This window comes from Monodon monoceros, unplaced genomic scaffold, assembly GCF_005190385.1.
Source record: "Monodon monoceros isolate NGI ecotype Baffin Bay Population unplaced genomic scaffold, NGI_Narwhal_1 Super_Scaffold_7, whole genome shotgun sequence".
Classification (NCBI taxonomy): Eukaryota; Metazoa; Chordata; class Mammalia; order Artiodactyla; family Monodontidae; genus Monodon; species Monodon monoceros.
Window position 1 is genome coordinate 70,665,427 of NW_021703784.1, and position 24,395 is coordinate 70,689,821.

Here is a 24,395-nt window from a genome sequence, read left to right on the forward strand (position 1 = left end):
CTGCTGGGTCTCAAATTCACACCTACTTTGTATACTTGTTTTGTGTTGCTGGCGCTGCGACTCTGCAAACCCCTCTCCTTTGCCAGCTGGGTGGAGTTCAGGTTCTGCCAGTAGGGGGTGCTAGATGGAGACTGGAAGGCCGGAGGAGGGAAAGGAGATGTGCTTCTTGCTGTTCACCTCCAGTTCCTGCCAGCATCACCCGACTTACCGCGGCAGTGGTAGATTTCAATATGGCAGCTGACTCTGGTTTTCATTTTTTTCTCACAGTCTCAAAACCAGTCTCATTGTCCCTCCTTGGAGATCCTAGCCCTGGCCCGTTGGCATGCCTTTCTCAGAGGTCTGGGTTCCATCTCTGGGGGGGCCTCCTTTGTGCTTCTAGGTCCTAGCAGCCCCAGACTCTCCTTTGTTCATTCCTCCCGCCGTGGTGGCAATATGTGCTTCCGGCTTGCAGGAACCTCAGTTTTCCCTCTTTGCTTTTTAGTTCTCTAATTCCTGGTGCACAGAACATATAATATTGTATAAATCTAAGGTTTACAATGTAATGATTTGATATAAGTATATATTGTGAGTTGATTACCACAATATGTTGTGAACAATTCTTTATACTACACTGTCTCTGTTAAAATTCCTGATGTGGGTCCTGCTTTCTGACCAGACCCTGTCCAATACCACACACAACTCCACTTTCCCTAAAGAAGGCAGTTGAGAAGGACACCTTCGTTTTACAAGTGAAGGTGTCAGCATCTCTCTGGATGAAGGATGCTGGGATTCTGGTCTTTACCCAGATGCCCTGGGTGGACTCTGCACAAGCACCTGGGTGGGAAGGCCACCTGGGCCCTGACTATACCTCGTGGGCAGGGCTGCCCTCCCTGGGGGCGGGGTGAGGGTGCTAAGGCTTCAATGTGAGCGGCTGCATTTGGAAAGTAGAGTAATACTTGAAGACAGGCCGAGAGGAGAAGAACAATGAAAGGAGAGTGCGGTAGAGAAAGGAGGGGTGGAGGAGGTGCTGAGGGCGGAAGGCCAGGGCTGACAGAGGCTGGGGGTGGGGAGAGCAGAGAAACACGCAGACTATTAGTCCCTGCGGAGGACGGATGGGTCAGGCTTTCATTTATTTACACATAGTGAAAATGGCCTGTACACTTCATTGGTCAACACCACTTTCTGGCTTCATTGGTTTGCAAAAGGGCTCTCTGCTCCCCTGCTGAGAGATTCTTTCTTGGAGCCTGTTTCAGGTCACTCACCCTAACCCCCTCCTCAATGCTCAGTTCAGTCTGTCTCCCTGTCTGTCTGTCTCTTGTTCTCTCTCTCTCTGTCTCTCTGTCTCTCTCTCTGTCTCTCTGTCTCTCTCTCTCTCACACACGCGCGCACACTTTGTTCACAGGGAGCCCTGGAAAACCCCTGGCCTCAGAGGGGACACCCCTCCCCATCCCCCTCACTCAGCAGTGGTCCTCCCCAGAGCCCATCTGACCAGTGGGGCTTCAAGAGAGCAGTGGAAGAGTCTGCCACCGCCCGAAGACCCTTGACTGTCCGGATCCATACGTGGTCAGGATGCCTTTACTGAGTTCAAATTGCCGCTGGTGCTGCTGATGGGGGAAAAGGCAGAGGAGCTCTGGGGGGGAGTCCGGTGACTCCCTCCTCCAGGCTGCCCTGTGTAGGGTGTTGTGAGTCAAAGTGGAGAAGTTCCTGCCCTTGGCTTGGAAATTAATTCTTGGCTAAAAAATGAAATATATTCTTTACTTCGTAGGAGAAGATTTAACAAGAGGAACAAAAGCACCTAGGGCCTCCACTAAGATTTTTTTAAAATAAATTTGAAATGATTCTGGTGTTACAGAAAAGTTGCAAAGTTAGTACAAAGAGTTCTCATCTCCTCCTCTCCTAGTTTTCCCTGTTGTTAACATCTTACATCCCTGTGGTGCTTTCATCGAAACTAAGGCACCAGCATTGGTACATCACTTGTTAACTAAACTTCAGTCTTTACGCAGATTTCACTAGTTTTTCTGCTAATGTTCTTTTTCTGTTGCAGAATCCCATTTAGGACATCATATTGTATTTAGTCATTGTGTCTCTTTAGTCCCCTTTGGTCTGTGACAGTTTCTCAGTCTCCCCCCCCCCTTTTCTTTAATGGCCTTGACAGTTTTGAAGTGTACTGGCATTTAATAGAATGTTCCTCAATTTGGGTTTGTCTGATGTTTTTCCAATGATGAGACTGGGGTTATGGGTTTTGGGGACGAAGACCACCAAGGTGAAGTGTCCTTCTCATCACATCTATTAACCCTTCCTCCTCCACATTCCCTCATGCTCCTTTGTCCTCAGCCCTTTCCCCTGTCCCAGCCCCTGGCAACTGTTGATCTTTTTTTCTTTGCCTCTATTATGCCTTTTCCAGAATGCCATATAAATCGAGTCATGTGGTATATAGCTTTTTTTCTTTCAGTTTAAAAAGCAGCACTATTGAGGTATAATTGATATATAATATACTGTATATACTTAACGTATACAATTTAATAAGTTTTGACATACACACACACACACACACACACACACACACACACACACTGTGGTGGTGTCATCACCACAATCAAGATAGGGCACAGAGCCATCACCCTAAAAGTGTTCTCATGCTCCCTCGTAATCTTTTCCTTCCTTCTCTGATCCTAACGTACTTATATACAGCCTCTCGATGTCTTGCTTATCTTCTTGTACAACAACGTTTGTATCTTACTGTCCTAAGGTAAGGTGGCCCAGTGGTTGGCAGTATGGTCTTTGGGGTTGGATACCTGGGTTCATATTTTAACCTTAGGCTCCACTTGAGCTCTCTGTGCCTCATCTTTCTTATCTGTAAGATTGGGAAGATAATAGTACCCACCACATAGGGTTGTTGTGAGGATTAGCTGGGTTTATCTACAAAAAGCACTTGGAAAAGGATTTTTTTATACAAAGAGCACTTAATAAATGTCACCTCTCATCGTCAGCCTCGTTATTGCTGAGAGCCCTTGAAGGGCAGCAAGTACAGCTCTTCCTGCACTCATATGACCATGGTGCCCAGCACAGTGGTAGGCATATGGAAGGGGTTCGGATATCTGCTGGATTTTTGACCCAGTGACCCCTTCGGTGAGTAAAAAGTTCCCGTGACCACTTAACATACTACATGCTTGTTTAGATCTGTTGTTAGAGCAAATAAAACCAAAACAAACCAGACTCCCAAACCAAAAAGCTGTGACAATTTTGTCTTGGTAAATATAGCCAAGGCCTGTGTATTTTCATGGTTTAGAATATCACCAGTGGACATCTACAGTGGAAAATTGAGTACAAGACTTTCATCACATGGTTCGTTTTGCTCATATTTGGGTATGCCCCTGGCTTAGGAGCTGGGCAGCTAAACCCCACACAGTGAGGAGCCTGTCATAATGCAGTTTGCACAGAAGGCAGGAAAGGATTCAAACATTTAGTGAGCATCTACTTCAGCGGTGTGCTAGAGCTGGCTTGCTTGGTCAATTTTCAGGAACTTTACAAGCTAGTTATTAAATGCAACCATTATAAAAACGTAAATTATATAGACTTACAACGAAATAAATTATGTTAAAAACAAAGGTAATAAGTACTCAGTTGTACTCACATTGAGAATAATCAACCAATTATTTTACTACTATCTGTGCTCTTGAGGTTATTTACATTGGTTACATCTGTGTGGTGAAAATACTATATAATGGTGTGCTATTTCTCATCCCTTCCCATCTGTGTTCAGTGATGTCATGTTGGTAGCTTGAAAGTGGCCATGGTAGGAATATTTACACCACATGTATTGGCAAGCACTTCAAATCAGGGCTTACTGTTCTTAGAGAGCTGACTGTTAAGCATTTGCCAGCCCACCACTGATAACTGCTTACCAGGCATGACAGTTGCATGGTTTTCGTTGCAAGCAGGGGCTCACTCAGGTTAGTTCAACTAAAGTGAAGAAGGGTTTATGCTAACGGAATTTATTGTGAGAAAAGGGAGATAGAATATCATGGAGATTCAAGAATAGGCCCTACTCCAGGGCCTTACGGAGCTGGGGGCTTAGAGGGTGGTTCTGGATCCAAGGCTACTCTGTGGACCCCAGAGCGTGGCCTTGGGCGTTATGCCCTGGTTCATTGCTATTCGCATAATACCTGCTTCTTTCTGTCCTGGTCTCAGCTGCTCCCCCCTCCCCCCACTCCACCTTGTATTGTCTCTCTGTTATTGCTTCTGCTTCTTATAATTTCTCATGTCTTTGGCTTGTATTGATTTACCATTGCCATTCCCACTTTCCATTATTTGCTCCCGTTGAAGACTACGTTATTCTCTTTGTTTTGTTGCTTTAATTTCTGAGCGAGGGGATCTAATTGGTACAGCTCATTTTTTCATGAAAAGTGGTATTAGTCGATAGCTGGCCTATGGCTTTTGGTCAAATGGTTGTATCTGGCCACCATTGGCCAGGAAGGAAGGTGGGGTCACATAGTACACATTTTGGCCTAGTGCATGAGGGGTAAGAAGATGAATTAGCTAAAGCGAAATAAGCCAAAGAAAGACAAATACTGCATGACGTCACTTAGATGTGGATTTTTTTTTTTTTTTAAAAAGAGTCAAACTCATAGAAACAGAGAATAGAAAAGTGGTTGCCAGGGGCTAGGGGGTGGGGGAAATAGGGAGAGGTTGGTAAAAGGGTACAAACTTTCAGCTATAAGATGAATAAGATCTGAGGATCTAATGTATAGTATGGTGATTATAGTTGATAACACCGTATGTATAATTGAAATTTGCTAAGAGAGTGGAAAAGTTCTCACCAAAGGAAAAAAAATATGTGAGCTGATGGATGTGTTAATTAACTCCATGAAGGGAATCCTTTCACAATGTATATGTGTATATCAGATCACCGTGATGTGTACTTTGAATATCTTACCATTTTATATGTCAATTTTACCTCAATAAAGCTAGAAAAAAAAGATGAATTAGCTACTACCAGAATGACTAAAATAAAAAAGATTGACAAAGTTTGGTGAGGATTTGGTGCATTGCTCCAAATTTTATGCATCGCTGGAGTAAGTGACAGTGTGTACAACTACTTAGAAAATAGTTCAGCAGTATCTACTAAAGCTTGTTATATGCACAACCTTGTGACCCGGAAGTTGTGATCCAGAAATTCTACTCCTGTAAATACCCGACAGAAATGAATGACTTTTTCCATGGTAGAACATGTACAAGAATCTTCCTAGTAACACTAGCTGTAATAGTTCCAAACTGGAAACTCCCTAGGGTCCATTCACAGTAAAGCAGATACCCAAGTTGTGGTAATTTCATAAACAGAAATTGTGTTATTGCTACACACAACCTCATGAATAAATCTCAGAAACATTATGCTGTGTTAGAGAGGCCTTATTCAAAAGAGTATATACTATACCATATTCAAGAACAGGCAAAACCAATCTATGGTAGAAGTCAGTGGTAACTGGGAAGGTATCGACTGGGAAGTGGCATGTGAGGGACTTCTTGGGTGATATGTTTTCTCTCTTGATTTGGGTGGTGGCTCCCCAGTTGTAAACATTCTTTGAACTATACACTTAAGATATGGACACTTGACTGTATGTAAGTTAAACCTCAATAAAAAGTCAATAAAAAGGAAAAAAAAGAGTGAAGTATGGTCATTGCTCCCCAAGAAATTTAGAGCCCACTAGTAGGGAGGAGAGAGTGACTGACATCAAAAACACAGGAGTAAAAAAAAATAAATAAAAAGAGTGAGTACAATTTACCTATATATATTAAAAAAAACACAGGAGTATATATTTGAGAAAGGTAAGTGCTAGTTAAAATATTTATGAGGTGCCATGGGAACTCAAAGGAAGGGGCAACTGATTCTGCTGGGGGAAAAGAAAGAAAGGAATTCACATGCAGAAGTATAGAGTATATGCCAGGTGCTTTAATTAAGCTACCTCATTTAGTCCTGCATGCTCTTCCCGTACCACAATTTATAAGACAGGAAAGCTTTGAATGGGCTTTTGAGTGATATGTGGGTATTCAGCACAAAGTAATGAAAATAATTATGTCAGGATTGTGGGACTATTTATAATAAAACCCTTTTGTAATGGTGTATTAGTTTCCATAGGCTGCTGTAACAAATTAACGCAAACTTGGTGGCTTAATGCAACAGGAATTTAATCTCTAATAATTTTGGAGGCAGTTTTCGAGAAAAATCTGTTCCTTACCTCTATCAGCTTCTGGTGGCTGCCTTGGCATTCCTGGGCTTGTGGCCACATCATTGTGACCTTTGCCTCCGTTGTCCCATTGTCCTCTATGTGTCTCTTTTACTAGGATACTTGTGATGGCATTTAGGGCCCACACAGGTAATCCAGGATTATGTCCTCATCTCAAGATCTGTAATTTAATCACATCCGCAAAGATCCATTTTCCAAATAAGGCAGCGTTCACAGGTTCCAAGGATTTGATGTAGACGTTGGCCTACCATAAATGGTTTAATTGAATTAATAATATATACCAGTTTATTAAAAAAGAGTAAGTAGGTGTTTGCCAGGCACAGGGAGAAGGCAAGCCCGTGCATGTAGAAGAATCCCGGGATGTGCTCCATGGGGATTATAACATATCTCACTGTATACTTGCCCTTGACCCCAAACCCCTTGGTTGGAGGAGCACATGATTCACGCACATGTATCTGTGTACACACAAACAACTTTCATTTCAGCTGCATGTTGCTCTCATCTGGGATCTTTGGAGATCCTGAAGCCACCTGCAGCCCGCCATTCACAGATCACGATGTGCCTCTCCAAAGGGAAAACATTTTGAACTATCTTATGTGTCTTGAACTTTTTTTAGCTATAATCCCTTTCTTCAAACAAAAGCATGTTGTGTATAACTGTTAAAGAGCTAAAGCCTGGAGTCCCACTTCTTGTTGATGTCCTTTGTCCCTTCTACAAAGAGCCCATTTGAAAATTATTATTGTCTTGGATCAGGGGGTGGCAAACTTTGCCAGTAATGAGCCAGATTGTAAATATTTATGGCTTTCCAGTTCATACGGTCTCAGTTGCATCTACTCAGCTCTGCTGTTATAGCCCAAAAGCAGCTATAAACAATACGAAAATGAACGGCACGGTTGGGTGCCTATCAAACTTTATGGACACTTTGAATTTCATATAATTTTCTCATCATGACATATTATTCTATTTAAAGATGTAAAAACTATTCTTAGCTCATGCGCTGTGCAATAAAGGCAATGGGCTGGATTTAGCCCGAAGGTTGTAGTTTGCCAACCCCTGTCTTAGATAATAGCATGCGACCTGTGGAAGTTTTCTTAAGATTTAAAATCCAAGAACCCCAGGATTGGAGAGGACCGCAGAGGCGAATAAGCCTTAATTCCCACCATAATATCCAATTGCCATCAATGCCTCCCTGAGCCATCATCCAGTGCCTTCTTGAAGTCCTGCACCTGCAGGGAACCCCGCTTCGTGGGCCAGCTCATTCTGCCTCCCAGACAGCGCTGATTGCTAGACTTCTTCCCTGTGCAGAGCGGCACCTGTCTCGAATGAGAGCACCTACAGGATACCGTTGGAACTGTGAAGCACAATATTAACACATCAGGTTCATTTCATGCTCTACTTGTCTTGGGCTGATATTAACAAAAATTAAATTTTATGCTAATCAGCCTTAGCGTTCAGCACGCACGATGCAAATTTGTGATTTCTGGCAAGGGTGGTTAAATCATATTTATGTTATTTGTGCGGTGCCTGAATAACAGGGAAATGCTATTACCAACAATTAAACTCCTAGGTTGACAGATGTCACCATAAGCAGACATAGCCCAGTGCAAGTGGAGATTCTTCTTAGCAAGTTGCAGGCAGAAAGGACACAAACTGGAGAGCCGAAGTTAATTTTCAATTTCCTCCTTTCCTTTGGATGGCTAGTTTTGCACGTTGGACCAATGCAAATGATTTTACTCTATGCCCTGCTTTCTCTCCTTTTCCTCCTTTTTTTGGCTTTGAAAAGTAAATTTTTAGAGACAAGCAAGAAGGAATATTTTTTTTCTTTCCTGGGTACCACAGATAGAGGTCTTTCGAGCAGCTGAAAAGCATTCTTGTTGTTGCAGCTGGCTTATTGGGTGAGAGCAATTGAGAACTTAGGGGGTGGTCTTGTTTTGATCTGCAGGACTAGAGAAAGGAGGAGTGGATGAGTGAAACTGGTCTGACTCCACGAGTGTCTTCCCTCTGTAGGAGAGAGATGCTTGCCCAGCCTGTGGCCAGGGCATCGGGTGTTTGACCTGTGCTTTCCCTGTGACGAACCACTCACTAGCAGAAGCACTGTGTGGACACTGTCTCACAGATCTTATCTCCTGGCGAAGGTAAGAGCCATGAAACACACTCCAGATGGATACTCTCCAAGATCTTCCATACTTCATCTTCATCAACAAGAAAGCATCAGGGGAATTGAAGATCCTTCGGATCTTGGGTAAACATTTCACCTAAGAGCCACCAAATGTGCTCACAGTCAGATTCTTCAGGGGATCTGGCACATTCTCTTTTCCTTTTGTTTTCATTATCATTTATTTATTTATTTAGTGAAGTATAATTGCTGTACAATGGTGTGTTAGTTTCTGTTTTATAACAAAGTGAATCAGCTATATGCATACATATATCCCCAAATCCCCTCCCTCTTGCGTCTCCCTCCCATCCTCCCTATCCCACCCCTCTAGGTGGTCACAAAGCACCGAGCTGATTGCCTTGTGCTATGCGGCTGCTTCCCACTAGCTATCTGTTTTACATTTGGTAGTGTATATATGTCCATGCCACTCTCTCACTTCGTCCCAGCTTACCCTTCCCCCTCCCCATGTCCTCAAGTCCCTTCTCTACGTCTGCGTCTTTATTGCTGTCCTGCCCCTAGGTTCATTTTTTAAATTTTATTTATTTATTTATTTATGGTAGCATGGGGTCTTCGTTGCTGCGCGCAAGCTTTTCTCTAGTTGTGGCGAGCAGAATCTACTCTTCGTTGCGGTGCACGGGCTTCTCATTGCGGTAGCTTCTCGTGGCAGAGCACGGGCTCTAGGTGCGTGGGCTTCAGTAGTTGTGGCATGAGGGCTCAGTAGTTGTGGTTCGTGGGCTCTAGAGCGCAGGCTCAGTAGTTGTGGCACACTGGCTTAGTTGCTTCGTGGCATGTGGTGTCTTCCCAAACCAGGGCTCGAACCTGTGTCGCCTGGATTGGCAGGCAGATTCTTAACCACTGCGCCACCAGGGAAGTCCTGGCCCTAGGTTCTTCAGAACCATTTTTTTGTTTTAGATTCCATATATATGTGTTAGCATACACTATTTGTTTATCTCTTTCTGAATTACTTCACTCTGTATGACAGACTCTAGGTCCCTCCACCTCACTACAAATACCTCAATTTCATTTCTTTTTATAGCTAAGTAATATTCCATTGTATATATGTACCACATCTTCTTTATCCATTCATCTGTCAATGGACACTTAGGTTGCTTCCATGTCCTGGCTATTGTAAATAGAGTTGCAATGAACATTGTGGTACATGACTCTTTGTGAATTATGGATTTCTCAGGGTATATGCCCAGTAGTGGGATTGCTGGGTCATATGGCAGTTCTATTTTTAGTTTTCTAGGGAACCTCCATACTGTTCTCCATAGTGGCTGTATGAATTTACATTCCCACCAACAGTGCAAGAGGGTTCCCTTTTCTCCACACCCTCGCCAGCATTTACTGTTTGTAGATTTTTTTGATGATGGCAATTCTAACTGGTGTGAGGTGATACCTCATGTAGTTTTGATTTACATTTCTCTAATGATTAATGATGTTGAGCATCCTTTCATGTGTTTGTTGGCAATCTGTATGTCTTCTTTGGAGAAATGTCTATTTAGGTCTTCTGCCCATTTTTAGATTGGGTTGTTTGTTTTTTTGATATTGAGCTGCATGAGTTGCTTGTAAACTTTGGAGATTAATCCTTTGTCAGTGGCTTCACTTGCAAATATTTTTTTCCCATTCTGAGTGTTTTCTTTACATCTTGTTTATGGTTTCCTTTGCTGTGCAAAAGCTTTTAAGTTTCATTAGGTCCCATGTGTTTATTTTTGTTTTTATTTCCATTTCTCTAGGAGGTGGGTCAAAAAGGATCTTGCTGTAATTTATGTCATAGAGTGTTCTGCCTATGTTTTCCTCTAAGAGTTTTATAGTGTCTGGCCTTACATAAAGGTCTTTAATCCATTTTGAGTTTATTTCTGTGTATGGTGTCAGGGAGTGTTCAAATTTCATTCTTTTACATGTAGCTCTCCAGTTTTCCCAGCACCACTTATTGAAGACGCTGTCTTTTCTCCATTGTATATTCGTGCCTCCTTTATCAAAGATAAGGTGACCATATGTGCAGGGGTTTAGCTCTGGGCTTTGTATCCTGTTCCATTGATCTATCTTTCTGTTTTTGTGCCAGTACCATACTGTCTTGATTACTTTAGCTTTGTAGTATAGTCTGAAGTCAGGGAGCCTGATTCCTCCAGCTGCATTTTTCTCTGTCAAGATTGCTTTGGCTATTCGGGGTCTTTTATGTTTCCATACAAATTGTGAAATTTTTTGTTCTAGTTCTGTAAAAAATGCCATTGGTAGTTTGGTAGGGATTGCATTGAACGTGTAGATTGCTGTGGGTAGTATAGTCATTTTCACAATGTTGATTCTTCCAATCCAAGAACATGGTATATCTCTCCATCTGTTTGTATCATCTTCAGTTTCTTTCATCAGTGTCTTATAGTTTTCTGCATACAGGTCTTTTGTCTCCTTGGGTAGGTTTTTCCCTAGGTATTCTATTCTTTCTGTTGTAATGGTAAATGGGAGTTTACTCCTTAATTTCTTTCTTTCTTTCTTTTTTTTTTGGCGGTACGCGGGCCTCTCACTGATGTGGCCTCTCCCGTTGTGGAGCACAGGCTTCAGATGTGCAGGCTCAGCGGCCATGGCTCATGGGCCCAGCTGCTTCATGGCATGTGGGATCTTCCGGGACCGGGGAACGAACCTGTTGTCCCCTGCATCGGCAGGCGGACTCTCAACCGCTGCGCCACCAGGGAAGCCCCTTTAATTTCTTAAGGGTAAGAATTTCTTAAAGTTTCTTAATTTCCTTAATTTCTCTTTCAGAGTTTTCATCATTAGTGTATAGGAATGCAGGAGATTTCTGTGCATTAATTTTGTAACCTGCTGCTTTGCCAAATTCATTGATTAGCTCTAGTAGTTTTCTGGTAGCATCTTTAGGATTCTCTATGTATAGTATCATGTCATTTGCAAACAGTGACAACTTTATTTCTTCTTTTCCAATTTGGATTCCTTTTATTTCTTTTTCTTCTCTGATTGCTGTTGCTAAAACTTCCAAAACTGTGTTGAATAATAGTGGTGAGAGTGGACAACCTTGTCTTGTTCCTGATCTTATAGGAAATGGTTTCATTTTTTCACTATTGAGAACGATGTTGGCTGTGGGTTTGTCATATATGACCTCTATTATGTTGAGGTAAGTTCCCTCTATGCCTACTTTCTGGAGGGTTTTTATCATAAATGGGTGTTGAATTTTGTCAAAAGATTTTTCTGCATCTATTGAGATGATCATATGGTTTTTCTTCTTCAATTTGTTAATATGGTGTGTCACACTGCTTGATTTGTGTGTATTGAAGAATCGTTGCATTCCTGGGGTAAACCCCACTTGATCATGGTGTATGATCCTTTTAATGTGCTGTTGGATTCTGTTTGCTAGTGTTTTGTTGAGGATTTTTGCATCTATGTTCATCAGTGATATTGGCCTGGAGTTTTCTTTCTTTGTGACATCTTTGTCTGGTTTTGGTATCAGGGTGATGGTGGCCTCATAGAATGAGTTTGGCAGTGTTCCTCCCTTTTCTATATTCTGGAACACTTTGAGAAGGATAAGTGTTAGCTCTTCTCTAAATGTTTGATAGAATTCGCCTGTGAAACCTTCTGGTCCTGGGCTTTTATTTGTTGGAAGATTTTTAATCACAGTCTCAGTATCATTACTTGTGATTGTTCTGTTTATATTTTCTATTTCTTCCTGGTTCGGTCTCAGAAGGTTGTGCCTTTCTAAGAATTTGTCCATTTCTTCGGTGTTGTCCATTTTATTGGCATGTAGTTGCTTGTAGTAATCTCTCATGAACCTTTCTATTTCTGTAGTGTCAGTTGTTATTTCTCATTTTTCATTTCTAATTCTATTGATTTGAGTCTTCTCCCTTTTTTTTCTTGGTGGGTCTGGCTAACGGTTCATCAGTTTTGTTTATCTTCTCAAATAACCAGCTTTTAGTTTTATTGATCTTTGCTGCTGTTTCCTTCAGTTCTTTTCAATTTATTTCTGATCTGATCTTTTTGATTTCTTTCCTTCTGCTAATTTTGGGGGGTTTTTGCTCTTCTTTTTCTAATTTCTTGAGGTATAAGGTTAGGTTGTTTATTTGAGATGTTTGTTGTTTCTTGAGGTAGGATTGTATTGCTATAAACTTCCCTCTTAGAATTGCTTTTGCTGCATCCTTTAGGTTTGGGGTCATCGTGTTTTCATTGTCATTTGTTTCTAGGTATTTTTAAAATTTCCTCTTTGATTTCTTCAGTGATCTCTTGGTTATTTAGTAGTGTATTGTTTAGCCTCCATGTGTTTGTATTTTTTACAGATTTTTTCCTGTAATTGATATCTAGTCTCATAGCGTTGTGGTCAGAAAAGATACTTGATACAATTCAGTCTTCTTAAATTTACCAAGGCTTGATTTGTGACCCAAGATATGATCTATCCTGTAGAATGTTCCATGATCACTTGAGAAGAAAGTGTAATATGCTGTTTTGGGATAAATGTCCTATGAATATCAATTAAGTCCATCTTGTTTAATGTACAATTTAAAGCTTGTGTTTCCTTATTTATTTTAATTTTGGATGATCTGTCCATTGGTGAAAGTGGGGTGTGAAAGTCCCCTACTATGTTTTTGTTGCTATTTCCCCTTTTATGCTTGTTAGCATTTGCCTTATGTATTGATGTGCTCCTATGTTGGGTGCATAAATATTTACAATTGTTATATCTTCTTCTTGGATTGATCCCTTGATCATTATGTAGTGTCCTTCTTTGTCTCTTGTAATAGTCTTTATTTTAAAGTCTATTTTGTCTGATATGAGAATTGCTACTCCAGCTTTCTTTTCATTTCCATGGAATATCTTTTTCCATCCCCTCACTTTCAGTCTGTATGTGTCCCTAGGTCTGAAGTGGTACTTTTGTAGATAGCATATATATGGGTCTTGTTTTTGTATCCATTCAGCCAGTCTGTGTCTTTTGGTTGGAGCCTTTAATCCATTTACATTTAAGGTAGTTATTGATATGTATTTTCCTATTACCAGTTTGTTAATTGTTTTGGGTTTGTTATTGTAGGTCATTTCCTTCTCTTGTGTTTCCTGCCTAGAGAAGTTCCTTTAGCATTTGTTGTAAAGCTGATTTGGTGGTGCTGAATTCTCTTAGCTTTTGCTTGTCTGTAAAGGTTTTAATTTCTCCATCCAATCTGAATGAGATCCTTGCTGGGTAGAGTAATTTTGGTTGTAGGCTTTTCCCTTTCATCACTTTAAATATGTCCTGCCACTCCCTTCTGGCTTGCATAGTTTCTGCTGAAAGATCAGCTGTTAACCTTATGGGGATTCCCGTGTATGTTATTTGTTGTTTTTCCCTTGCTGCTTTTAATATTTTTTGTTTGTATTTAATTTTTGATAGTTTGATTAATATGTGTCTTTGCGTGTTTCTCCTTGGATTTATCCGTATGGAACTGTCTGTGCTTCCTGGACTTGATTGACTATTTCCTTTCCCATATTAGGGAAGTTTTCAAGTATAATCTTTTCAAATATTTTCTCAGTCCATTTCTTTTTCTCTTCTTCTTCTGGGACCCCTATAATTCGAATGTTGGTGCATTTAATGTTGTCCCAGAGGTCTCAGAGACTGTCCTCAATTCTTTTCATTCTTTTTTCTTTATTCTGCTCTGCAGTAGTTATTTCCAGTATTTTATCTTCCAGGTCACTTATTCGTTCTGCCTCAGTTATTCTGCTATTGATTCCTTCTAGAGAATTTTTAATTTCATTTATTGTGTTGTTCATCATTGTTTGTTTGCTCTTTAGTTCTTCTAAGTCCTTGTTAAACGTGTCTTGTATTTTCTCCTTTCTATTTCCAAGATTTTGGATCATCTCTACTATCATTACTCTGAATTCTTTTTCAGGTAGACTGCCTGTTTCCTGTCCATTTGTTTGGTCTGGTGGGTTTTTACCTTGCTCCTTCATCTGCTGTGTGTTTCTCTGTCTTCTCATTTTGCTTAACTTACTGTGTTTGGGGTCTCCTTTTTGCAGGCTGCTGGTTCATAGTTCCTGTTGTTTTTGGTGTCTGCCCCCAGTGGCTAAGGTTGGTTCAGTGGGTTGTGTAGGCTTCCTGGTACAGGGGAATGGTGCCTGTGTTCTGGTGGATGAGGCTGGATCTTATCTCTCTGGTGGGCAGAACCACGTCTGGTGGTGTGTTTTTTGGTGTCTGTGACCTTATTATGATTTTAGGCAGCCTCTCTGCTAATGTGTGGTGTTGTGTTGCTGTCTTGCTAGTTGTTTGGCATAGGGTGTCCAGCACTGTAGCTTGCTGGTCGTTGAGTGGAGCTGGGTCTTAGTGTTGAGATAGAGATCTCTGGGAGAGCTTTTGCCATTTGATATTACGTGGAGCTGGGAGATCTCTGGTGGACCAGTGTCCTGAACTCAACTGTCCCACCTCAGAGGCACAGGTGTAACTCCCGGCTGGAGCACCAGGACCCTGTCAGCCACATGCCTCAGAAGAAAAGGGAGAAAAAAAGAAAGATAGAAAGAATAAAATAAAATAAAGTTATTAAAATAAAAAATAAAACCAAGTATTAAAAAGAAAAAAACTTAAAAAGTAACTAAAGGGGCTTCCCTGGTGGCACAGTGGTTGAGAGTCCTCCTGCCAATGCAGGGAACATGGGTTCGTGCCCTGGTCTGGGAAGATCCCACATGCTGCAGAGCGGCTGGGCCCGTGAGCCATGGCCGCTGAGCCTGCATGTCTGGAGCCTGTGCTCCGCAACAGGAGAGGCCACAACGGTGAGAGGCCTGTGTACTGCAAAAAAAAAAAAAAAAAAGTAACTAAAAAAGGGAAAAAGATAAAGAAAAGAAAGAAAGAAGAGAGCAACCAAACCAAAAAACAAATCCACCAATGATAGCAAGTGCTAAAAACTATACTAAAAAAAGGACAGACAGAACCCTAGGACAAATGGTAAAAGCAGAGCTATACAGACAAAAATCACACCAAGAAGCGTACACATACACACTCACAAAAAGAGAAAAAGGAAAAAAAAAATCTATATAAAAAAAAGGAAGAGAGCAACCCAATCAATAAATAAATCTACCAATGATAATAAACTGTAAATACTAAACTAAGATAAACATAAAACCAGAAACAAATTAGATGCAGAAAGCAAACCCCTAGTCTGCAGTTGCTCCCAAAGTCCACCTCCTCAATTTTGGGATGATTCGTTGTCTATTCATGTATTCCACAGGTGCAGCGTACATCAAGTTGATTGTGGAGATTTAATCCTCTGCTCCTGAGGCTGCTGGGAGAGATTTCCCTTTCCCTTCTTTGTTCACACAGCTCCCAGGGTTCGGCTGTGGATTTGGCCCCACCTCTGCGTGTAGGTCGCCTGAGGGCGTCTGTTCTTCGCCCAGACAGGACAGGGTTAGAGTAGCAGCTGATTCAGGGGCTCTGGCTCACTCAGGCCGGGGGGAGGGAGAGGTACGGAGTGCAGGGCGAGCCTGCGGCGGCAGAGGCCGGTGTGAGGTTGCACCAGCCGGAGGTGTGCCGTGCGTTTTCCCGGGGAAGTTGTCCCTGGATCATGGGACCCTGGCAGTGACAGGCTGCACAGGCTCCTGGGAGGGGAGGTATGGATAGTGACCTGTACTTGACACAGGCTTCTTGGTGGCTGCAGCAGCAGCCTTAGTATTTCATGCCCGTCTCTGGGGTCTGCACTGATAGCTGCGGCTGGTGCCCGTCTCTGGAGCTCGGTTAGGTGGTGCTCTGAATCCCGTCTCCTCATGCACCCTGAAACAATGGCCTCTTGCCTCTTCGGCAGGTCCAGACTTTTTCCCGGACTCCCTCCCGGCTAGCTGTGGTGGACTAGCCCCCTTCAGGCTGTGTTAACGCAGCCAACCCCAGTCCTCTCCCTGGGATCTGACCTCCGAAGCCCGAGCCTCAGCTCCCAGCCCGCCCGCCCCGGCGGGTGAGCAGACAAGCCTCTTGGGCTGGTGAGTGCTGGTCGGCACCGATCCTCTGTGCGGGAATCTCTCCGCTTTGCACTCTGCAGCCCTGTTGCTGTGCTCTCCTCTGTGGCTCTGAAGCTTCCCCACCCCCACCCCCGTCCACCCCCGTCTCCGCCCGCGAAGAGGCTTCTAGTGTGTGGAAACTCTTCCTCCTTCACAGCTCCCTCCCAGTGGTGCAGGTCCCGTCCCTATTCTTTTGTCTCTGTTTATTCTTTTTTCTTTCGCGCTACCCAGGTACGTGGGGGAGTTTCTTGCCTTTTGGGAGGTCTGAGGTCTTCTGCCGGCGTTCAGTAGGTGTTCTGTAGGAGTTGTTCCACGTGTAGATGTATTTCTGATGTATTTGTGGGGAGGAAGGTGATCTCCGTGTCTTACTCCTCCACCATCTTGAAGGTCTCTGCCACATTCTCTTTCTGAAGAGGAGTGTTTCCTCTTGGTTATTAAGCTGCAGGATCAGCCCTGGGCCCAGGAGGGCAGGTAAGGCTTACATATCTCTTGTTGGTAGGGTGACCAGCTGTTCTGATTTTCCTGGTTTTCGTGGGTTGTGGAACTTCCAGTGCTCAAACTGGAACAGTTCTAGGTCAACTGGGACGGTTGGTCACAAGTGGTAAGCCCAGCTCATTGGGAAGGCCATACTGGTTGTGAAAAGAGTGAAATGTTTTAACATTGATTGGTTAAAAAGCCAGTGTCCTACAGCCCTGGAGGTCCCTCCCCCTTCTCCTCCCCCACCTACTGCCTTGGCCAGCTACCTTTTCACCCCTGGACCTTCAGGTTCTCTTTACCATCCCACAGCTGAAGGGAGCACGCCTGGCACATAGGTGGCTCCAGGACCGTTCTTTTAGGTCTGATTTGAAATATCAGCACTTTCCAGTATCATGTGATGTGCTGTTCCAAAAGCCCTAGCTGTAACCTCACCCTTTCTCTCCCACCCAGGAAGGCATATCAGAATGCCTGTGACAGATATTACATATTTGGTATTTATATATGGAGACCTCTACCGTTCACCCCTTTACTAGTAGTAGCAAATAGTGTGAACAAACACATTTATAGTGTTCTAGACATTTAACATGTATTAATTAATTTGTCACAGCAACTCCATGGGGTACATGCTATTGTTCCCCCTATTTTACAGATGGGGAGACTGAGGTGTGGAGAGGTTATATAATGTATGTAATTTGCCTAAATTTACACTGCCTGTGAGTATGTTTTAAGCGGAAGTGGTCAGAGACAGCCTCCTGGGGGCCTCACAAGCTCACATAGAGCATGGAGAGCAGTGGAATGTGGGCCTGTGGACCAGGCATGGAGACCCGGCAGGCCTTGGGCCAAGGCTCCTGGAGCAGACATTCATGTGAACAGACGGCCAGAGACCAGATGGGCCCAGGGACATCCCAGTGGGTGACAGTGGGACTGGTGATGATTGAGACCAGACTCTTCTTTCCCCCATGTCTTGGTACCCCCAAACAAAACAAAGTAAAACAAACAAATGAAGAACATAAAGGAGAAGAGAACCCCCAGATGGAATAAAATTTCCCTGACATTAGATTTCTGCCACTCTGGTATAGAAGAACACAGGTTATATTTCTTGTAACCTTTTCTACTTAATCTTCCCTTCCCTGCAGGGTCTGGGAGGGGAAAACCCAGTTTTACCCAGAAGTAAGCCCCAGGGTCTCTGCTCTCAGATGCCTGATGTATCCTGCCCCGGGCCCTGGCCTGGGTCACAGGATGGGGCTAGACAGGGCACAGACCCCCTTTTCAGAGGTGTCCCCACATCTGAGCTCTCTGCTTTCTCTCTCCTCTTCTCAGAACAGTGTGTGGAATGATCTGGTCTGGGGAGTGGTAAGGAGAGGCTCGGACTGGTCACATTTTCTTCCAGATCTGTCATTAACAACATTAACTTTACACCTGACTTTTGTAGGACTTAGGCATCCGGCACTCAAAAGCCCAGGTCTTGTAACTTAAGAGCCTTGAAGTCTCTTGAAACCTTGAACACTTGGATCTGGCTATACTGTTCTCCAGTTTGCTGTCATCACCCAACCAGGAGGCATCAGGGGCCTTGTGGTTCAGTTTAGCTGCTCCAGGGAAGTAACCAGAAGTACTAGGGGAGACACATCAGTTAATATCACCTATATGTCCACTTATTTACCATTCTCAGTCTCAGTAATGCTTTTAAGCCTCAACTTACTGGTGGTCTATCTTTAGTAAATTTCCTAAATAGCTATGATATTTCAAGAACAGAAGCCCAGAGCTGCACTATTGCAACTATGATGTACCCAGACCACTTGGAGAAAGCTGATGTGGGGCAGGCACAGAGCAGGAAGTTTTGGTCCGCATCTTCTTCCTGGCTGCAGGGCCCAGCTCTTGAACTCCAGACCCCAAGATGTAAAACAGGTTTCATCTTGTGCACCAAATCCAATCAACGACTAGGACTGGCTGCTTGGTATGCAGCTGTGTTAAGAAGGATGCTGAGGCTGAGTCTGTTCTCAGAAGGGAAGAAATGAAGTGATCAGTTGATAATGCCTGACATAGGCCTAAGAATGGAGTGAAGGGCAACGCTCCTGCCGGGATCTTACAGACCTTTGTCAAATTCAGCCTCTCTGGAAAATGTAGTGAAGACCTCCCCAAGTGGGTAGAGCACAGCATGGTTTCCCCTTTATTTCAAAGCCTCAGATTACAGGGGCTCCTGAGATGTTAGCACCCCAAAGCAGCCAAGCATGGCAGGGCAGGACTAGCTCTGGAACTTTTTTCCCAGAAGTTTCTTTTCTTCCTTCCTTCCTTCCTTCCTTTCTCTCTTCCTTCCTTCCTTCCTTTCTTCCTTTCTCTCTTTCTTTTTTTTCTCTCTCTCTTCCTTCCTTTCTTTCCTTCTTCCTTCCTTCCCTCCCTCCCTCCCTCAATCTCTCTTTCTTTCTTTCTCTCTTTCCCTCCCTCTCTCCTTCCCTCCCTCTCTCCTTCCCTCCCTCTCTTCCTCCCTCCCTCCTTTCCTTCCTGTCTTCCTGCCTTCCTTCCACACTGTGCAGCTTATGGGATCTTAGTTCCCCGACCAGGGATTGAACCTGGGCCCTCGGCAGTGAGAGCATGGAGTCTTAACCACTGGACCACCAGGGAGTTCCCTCCAGAGCTTTTTTGTTTGTTATTTCTGTTCTGTTTTTACTTGCTTGGAGATGCCTTTCTATCATCTCCATAGATGGTGTAGCCCTGTGGGCAAAGTGGGCAAGTGGCTCTTTAGGCTCTGAACCAATAGGGGGCAGCAAAGAGCAGAGAAGAGCCAGTCTGGCTGGAGCGGCCCCAGACCCAGGAAAACTCTTCCAATCTTCTATTCCCCTGGTAAGCGAATCCTACTGTTAAGACAAGTTGTCCACACAAGTGGTGTGGTCCAGGAGCAGAGCAAGAAAGGCCAGAGGGCGGGAGATTTTCTGGGTTCAGGTGGAGAAAACCCTTTGTTGGATGCCAAGCTGCTCTGAGAATAGGAAAGAGGAAAATGAATGAGAAAGCATAAGAGCTGTAGTTACTATTTACCCAGTCCCTGTAGAGTGCCAGGCCTCCTGTGAATGCTCACTCTTTTCATTCTATCAAAGACTACCTGAGGTAGGCAAACCCCTCCTTACAGATGAGAAAACAGGGGCCCAGAGGGGTTAACTAAGTTGCCTAGGATCACGTGACTAAGGAAGGGCTGAGCTAAAATTTGGACTCTTGTCTGCCCAGGCCTCCATGTTATGATGCCCTTCCAGGAAGGAGGCAGGAAAGTATACCTGGCATTAGGATGCCTTGGGGGAGTTCTGTGGTCCCAAGAGAAGGCAAAGGGCCTTCTTAGTACAGCTTCCTCTCTGCTGGTGGCCGTGGATGCTCTACCATATTTAGCCAACTCATTGGCTCATGGATTCATACGCCATCCCAGGCAGGGCTCCATGATGGAGCCTTTGAACAGACGCTGGGTTATGTGGCATAAACTCAGGCCAGGATGTAATCTTCGATATCTGTTGACTTCTGACTTTGAGGCCAAGGCCTGGAAGGTCCCCTCCTCCATAGAGCACAAAGGTGGACCTGTGGCCGGTGGCACGACTCCTCCCTTGCACCAGGACCAGACCCTTTAGCTGTGTATTCAAGACTCCGAAAAAAGGCTCTCTGGAGTCCCATCTCCCTTGCCCACCTTTCTTAGGCAGACAGCCCTAGGAAGACTCTACATGCACACCACCCCACCTGTGAACTCAGTGCCTCCCCCGAGCCCCGCTCCCCAGCCTCCATCATTCTCTGCTCCTTGCTTGGGTTGTCCTTCTCACTCCTCTCTGAGCCAAACCCAACCCCCTGCCACTTCTTCCCACCAGCTTGTTCCTAGACTTGGCAGCTGTGAGCCAGGTCTCTAGGGAAATGTCTTTAGGGCACAGGTGAACCTGAAGCCAAAAAAAACCAAAGAGTGCATCAGAATGACAAGGAGAATCAGCAGTTCAAGGAGGGAGATGAGGCTGAGGATTCAGAGCAAGAATTTCTGACTGAAACAGAATTAATGCAGGAAACAAAAGAAAAAATTTACATGTCTAATGTCTCAGAGGTATTTTTAGATTTTTAAAAGATGATTTTGGTATTTTTAGAGTTGTTTAAAAGATACTGAATCAATAAGTTAAGAGAAGGCTGACCAAAAAATAGAGGGAATCAGACAGCTCTTAGAAAAGAGTTCTAAGGAAAAAAAATAATAAGAGAAATAAGAAAAAAAATCAGCAGTGACTAGTAGAAGGGGCTATAGCTGAGAGTAGGATTAGTGAATTAGAAGACAAGTTGGAGAAGTTTTCCAGAATGTAGAGCACAAAGACAAGAGATGGAAATTATGAAGATGATAAAAAATATATATAAAATAGAGCTGTCAGGTCCAAGTTTCACAAAACGAGAATACTGAAGTACAGAACAGAGTGAATAAAGAAGAAACAATATTCAAGGAAAAATAAAGTTCTCCTAATTGAAGAAATACATGAATCCAGATTAAAAAGTGTCAGTTTCATCAGGGCACAAACCTATATTCATCTGAAATTTTGGAGTTCTAACCAAGAGGAAAATCCTACAATCTTTTAAACAGGAAAAGATAAACCAGCTACAAAGGAGAAAGGGTCACACACTACTACTGGATTTCTCATCTGTAACACTAAATGCTAGAATGTGAGTTAGAGGGGAAAAGACAGAGACTCTATATATAACCATTCAAATTATTATTCTTATGTGAAGGCATAAGAAAGAGATACACCAGACAGACTCAGAAAGTACACTACCCACATGATCTTTAAAAAACAACTCCTTAAGGAAGCTCTTCAGCCAACTGAAAAAAGAATTAGCACAAGACACTCAACAAAGAGGAGGACAAACGTGTGTGAAACAGTGGTGAGTGATGAAACCCACAAAGCATAGCTAGGGTCTAATGCAGCGGCTGAGAGGGCAGGCTGTGGTCGGAGACAGGTCTGGGTTCAGATCCTGGCTCTTGTCCTGTTGTCATTGGAGATATTTGATCCTTGTGATGATTGGAGAGTCAGACAATGGCCAGGCCCTGTCCTCTTCATATGTAATTGAGGACAAGGGTACAACCCAGAAATAGAGGACTGAGAATCAAAGCCTAACCTTATTAATATTTGTGGAAGTGCTCAGCACAGACAGGCAGACAGGGCCTTCTGGCAAAAGCTGAGTTGTGTATATATACAATTGTACATTGGAAAGAGAGAGAAAGAGAAATCTGCAGAATGGACTATATCCTATTTTGCAAATACAGAGATGATACAGAAAAAGAAAGCCATGCTCAGATTTTCCTGAGGATAGGAAGCCCCAATCAGAGGTAAGAAACAGAAGAGAGAACTCTGTAAATAGCTATTGACCTCTATAGAAAAGTAACTGCAGCAAAAAATTTCCCACTGAAGATTCTGGGCTCTGCCCCATCAGATCGCCAATGCACAGTCCCTCTGGCAGGGGTGAAGATGACAAGGGAGTGGGCAGAGCTTAAATTCATGGGTGCAGCGGGCCGAAGAGTCCCCTTGCTCTGGACTCCCCTCCTTTCATTCTGTCTTAATCCACTGGTTTTAGCAGCCAAGCCCAGGGTCAGCCAGGGCTGTCCTCACCAGGAGGGCCCTAGTCTTGCCTTTGTGAGGCTGTTCGCCTGAAATCTACTCCTGCTCCTTTCTGTTCTCCTGGGACCAGGTAGGCAGTGCAGCTTCTGAAATGGGTCATAGCTGAGCATTCCTTAGCTTGGGGTCAACTCCTTCTTAGGAAAATTTCAGGTAGTTGTGTATTATGCAAAAATTTGGTCTTATATTCTATTTTCCACCTCAAATTATACCTGGCTATGTCATCTACTCTAGTGCAAAAAAAAAAAAAAATACAATGAACCAAATTAATATAACATGAAACATTCCAAATTTGAACATGAATTTTCTTCCATTATTGAGATCCCACTGAGAAATTAAATTTCAAGATGAAATTCCCTTTGCATGTAAAATCCCAAAGGAAAGATATCCACCATTTCTTCTGCTGTTTCTTTTCTGCCGATTCTCAGCCACAGAGATCCCACTCAGACACTTGGATACCATCTAGGTTTCTTCTTTTGCCACTTGAGCCTCTATTATCTTTTACTGAAATGATTGAACACCTCTTCTGTACCTCCAAAATAAAATTCACCAAACTTCAAATTTCCCCCACGTTCCAGTTTTCTTTCCCAGTCCCAGAGTTTCAGGACAGGGTAGCGCCTCTAAAGTGAGAGAGTAGAGAGAGAGAGAGCTTAACCACCAGTCTCAGATATGCCTGCCAATTCTGTTACTCTCTGCCATGCATCCTTTAAATAAACCATCAAATTCATGAGGACCCATAATTTTCCGTATCATGTTTTTTTTAACATTCAAGAGAACTGGCCCCAGATGACTCCATATTACTGTGAATGTAGATGTAAATAATTCTTTGTAGAACATTAGTGAATCAAATCCAGAAAAGTATGAAAACAGCATACCATGACAGAGTAAGGTTTGGTTCCAGGGAAGCCAATATGGCTCAACATTAGGAGATCTGTTAATGAATTTATTTTACTAATAGATTAAAGGAGAAAAGCCATATGACTTTCTCCACGAGTGCTGGAATACATTTCAGAAAATTGAACATCTTGCCTGCTTAAAACTTATAGTAAGTTCTGAAGAGGAGGAAAATTTTAAAAGAAAGAGTATAAGAAGTGAAGAGCAAGCATCACATTTAGTGGTATAATAATAGAGGCTTCTCTAGTAAAGATAAGTACTGGGCAAGGATCCTACTATCCTTGGAATTAGTCAAGATGGTACTGGAGTCCTATCTAAAGCAACAGGATAAGAGAAAGAATGAGAGCTATAAATATTGGAGGTAAAGAGACAAAATTATAACTCTTTGAATATGATGAGATTGTGTGGCTGAACTATCTAAGAAGATCGACTATTAAGAATTTTTAGTTGAGCTGCTGGATACAAGAGTAATATACAAAATACCAGTAACCTTAATGTGTATCAGTAATATCTTGTTAGGCAACACAATGGGTAAAAGTTCTCATTTATAACATAATATCTATAAAGCACATAAGAATAGTTATAGCTGGAAAATTTCAAGACCAGTATGAAGAAAATCATAAATCTTTACTTGTGTATGCAAGAGAAGAATAAATGGCAGACCACCTTTCTACGTGGGAAGGCTCAACATTATACAGATAATAATTCTGAACTTAGTGCATGCTTTTAACCTAATATAAAGAACCCATTGGGACATTTTTGGTGAAATTAGATAATTTTATTCTAGACTTAATCTGGAAGAATAAATATAAAAAAACAGCTGAGAAACACTGAGGAAAAAAAGCATAACGTGGGAACACTTACATTACCACATACTAACACAAAGTGTAAAGGCCTGGTGATTTAAATAGATACTGGTACATATGGAGCTTTACCAGGGGAACAGAATAGGGAATACATAGGATTTCAGCAAATAATAAAAGTAGAATTTTAAATCAGTGGTGACAATAGGTAAATTAAGTATTATTGTGATAGTTAACTATCGACTTAGAAAAAAAAAAAAGAAGAACCAGAAGGGAATTTGGAGAGTATGTTTTA